The following is a 3625-nucleotide window of genomic DNA, read 5'->3' as shown; positions in this document are numbered from 1 at the left end:
TTTTATGCAGAATCAGGATTCAGGATGAATGATTTACCGTGTACACACGGGTCACCTGGTTGGTCTAACAAACGACATATTTTTGAATCTCCCAATTCCATCCTGGCTGGATACAGCAGGACTTAGGGCCTGTATGATTCACGGGAATAGAGGTCTGGAATCGGAATGGAATGACTGTTTGGTTGGGCAGAATTGGAATCCCATTCCCACTCCTTGTGGAATGGCATTCCCCATTCCAGCTGATTCTAATTTCCATTTCTATTCCTGTCTGAACCAAACAGATTATGGGAATAAAGCATTCCGATTTCAATTACAAAGGATTTTGATTCTGATTCTGACTAAGAACCAAATGGACCCTTATTTTATATCCACAGATATCAGATCTGAGACATAATGCTGCATTGGACAACATAAATGGTTGCAAAGAAAAGGATAAGGACCAAACATATGATGCTATCATAATAAAAATGAAACAAAACATCTCTAGATCAATGCTGCCACTATTTCCAAATGATAACAGTTTTACCTGTAAGGTCTCTCCAACTTTTTTTGACCAACCTACTAACTTGGCAATTTCATATATCCACCATCACAACCATGCTGCTGCTTCTGCTTGACAGGAAATTGGAAAACCAAGACCCTGTCCTTGTTTCTGAACTCAGAAAATTGGGCAAAGAGGATAGAAATCTATAATCAAGATCAATCTGGATACCTACATCCAAGAATCTGAGCTAAGTAATTTGATGAAACAAACAGCACGTTAGCACTGTTATATTAAATATATTGCTAAAAGTAATGAGCAAGAGAGTGAGATACTAATATCAACCTTGAGGACTGCCAAGCATGAGAATGAGGGTTCAAGTCTCAGAGAGGCCACCCTGTGGAAAAAATGCCAAAGGTTAGGCCTGTATCCAGATCACCCTTCCCAAAACCCCGGATAGCTGGGACCAACATTGGGTAATGGCCTTTAAAACTAATCGGCACAGAGATGCCAAATTGGTAAACCACAAAAAGTATGGCAATCGGACATAAGATAAGATCATTGACATATAAATTCGGGTACATAGTTTTGTGACTTAAAAAGCATTGGATGAGACAAATTAGAGTGCAAAATAAAAATAAGATTAATTCATATTTTGAAAAAAGAAGAAAAATAATATAATAAAATGATAATAACACATATCAACAGAGAAACCAACAACAAAATCCCAGGTAAAACGTATGAAATGATGGTCCTTTTTCTCTTCAGTTTATTATTGGATTGATGGGCAAAAGATTCCAGTTAAATACCATGCCATGCATTTGCTATTTGTTGTTTTAAACTCTGCCCGTCTGCCATGAATCTAGATGGTCTGGCAGAAAAATGGACGATAACCACCTTTACTAAATTAGTTTTCAAAAAAAGAAAAAGAAAAAGGTATATTTTTCACTTGAGTTATTGTTATACTTTCCATAACTGTGCACTAAATCTCCACCTATATCCTCATCTTTCTTCCAACCATATTTCACACAGTGATCCTCCCAGTCTTTTTCAGTGATAATGCAAACTAGTTAGTAACCACAGAACAAGTTAAGCACGAAAACATTGTTGGAGAAGAAAAAAAAATAAAATATGCAGCAAGTCATATAAAAGAAAAGAAAAATTATAGATTAGTAATGTTGAAACTTTCTCTTTCTGCTTTTGGCTATGACATCGTATATGTTTGTTGTACATCACAATTCACAAACTGTTTTATAGATGAAAATTAATATTAAAGTATATCAAAATACACTAAAATGTTCACATTGAAAATAAAACTGTTGGTTGGACCAGCACTCACCCTTATAAACTCAATTTTCTTAAAATAAACCGAATGAAATTAAAAATTATTGATAATCGGGATGCTCAACGGAACCAATTAGAGGAGGTTCAGGCCCCCAGTCTGGAATCAGCTCGATTGTGACTACCTCGTGTGGTTTGGGTTTAGTGCAATGCTAAATGCATACATATCCCAGGAAGTGACCCGGAAAATTGGAAATAAAAAGGTGTTTTGGCACATCCTAAGGGAAGCATCAAAAGCACCAAATTGAAAAAAAAAAAAAAAGACAAAAATGAAAATAAAATCCAGGTTTAGATCAAAATGATAATTAACAACTATGAAGAAGTTAAAGTTAGTATCTGAAGCACTTAAGCTTTGCAATCATGCAGCAGAATGTTATTGACAAAGGTTGCAACGTTAAAGAACTAAAGTAAATGCACTTATCTTGACATCTTTTGTTTTGTAAGTAACGAGCTCAACTGTGCTCCAAATGACTAGAATGCAGAAGCAGGTGAAAGTAAACCAACACAGGAATGTAATATTAAACAGAAAACAATGCAACAAACTTTGTTATTTCTTCCTTGCAAGAATCAATAGATTTTTCTCTTTCTTTTGGCCATAATTGTTCAAGTGTTTTCTTCAGATCAAGTTCTTTCTCAATACAGAAAGTGCAGTACTACCCTATTCTTACCCAGTTAATTTGTCAGGGCCAATCTACTATTGGAAATGCAATCAATAAACTCTGAATGTCGTTAAAAAAGTAAAGGGCCTTTATGTCGATGAAGCTCTTGTAACCTAATTTATAGAAGCTGGCATTACATTCTCAATGAGAGCTCGGACAGACAACACATAATAACTGAAGAATCTGAGATGAAAATACCAATATTAGCTCTCATTGTATTCTAGAGGATGCACTCATGAACTTCTTTATCTACTGTATCAATCAAATAGGAACAGCCAAACAGGGAGAGGCGCTTCAAGTATCAAATATACACCCAGAGTTCAAAAAACAACAAATGCGAAGATAAAACATCATCATATACACATCTTAATCGTTACCAACGCTAAACCCCAAAAACTTTGCAATCTGGAATGCACACGGTCAGAAGAAATCCAAGGACATGGCACGGTAACACTGGACCATCAAGATCAACTAAACAAACATGATATTAAAATTTACATCAATCAAACCGCGAATCCATTCACAAGAAAATATCAATCAAACAGGGCGAGTTTATGTTTCGACCAATAAGATCAACTAAACAAACATGATACTAAAATTTACATCAATCAAACTACGAATCCGTTCACAAGAAACTATCGCTCAAACAGAGCGAGTTTAAGTTTCAATGGCGAGAAAGGGATCACAAGGAATGGAATTTTGACGAAATAAGAATTTTACAAACAGAGACCGCGGAAACAAACCTGACGAGATTAGATTGCTAAACCTCGAAGCGTCGAAGAGGACTTCCGCCAACAGGATGACGAGATAGAAAACTAGGGCAAAAGCGGATGGAATCGTAACGCCTCGAATCGCCATATTTGGCGCCCTTGTCACTGGTAGTGATAGTGAATAGTGATACAGGTGATAACAATGCCGGCTTACAGTCTACATAGGCCGAGGCACGGTGGCAAGCAAAAGGAATGCCGAGTGCGATGGAGTCATGGAGATGCTAAACCGCACGTGAGTAATATATCCCATCCCAGGATCCAGACAGCCAGTTTGAGGCTTGTCAATGGCTCGGGCCAACCTGACACCTCCATTCGAACCGACTCTTTATACCAGGGGCCGGAACTGCATCTTGAGGTCCGATATAAGGCCGACT

General features: G+C 37.2%; 1 long non-coding RNA gene across 1 annotated transcript; it reads right to left on the bottom strand.

The window, feature by feature from the left end:
* Positions 1-433: 433 nt before the first annotated feature.
* Positions 434-3625, bottom strand: LOC148850822 (uncharacterized). Its single transcript, XR_016099174.1, has 3 exons — positions 3225-3625; positions 827-878; positions 434-712 (listed from the first exon to the last, which is right to left on the bottom strand). It is a non-coding gene; the product is annotated as an uncharacterized LOC148850822 (long non-coding RNA).

The sequence above is a fragment of the Nelumbo lutea genome, chromosome 5, assembly GCF_056320005.1.
Source record: "Nelumbo lutea isolate HS-2025 chromosome 5, American lotus-T2T, whole genome shotgun sequence".
Classification (NCBI taxonomy): domain Eukaryota; kingdom Viridiplantae; phylum Streptophyta; class Magnoliopsida; order Proteales; family Nelumbonaceae; genus Nelumbo; species Nelumbo lutea.
Note: the sequence above shows the minus strand (reverse complement) of the source record. Positions and strands in the feature narration are given on the sequence as shown.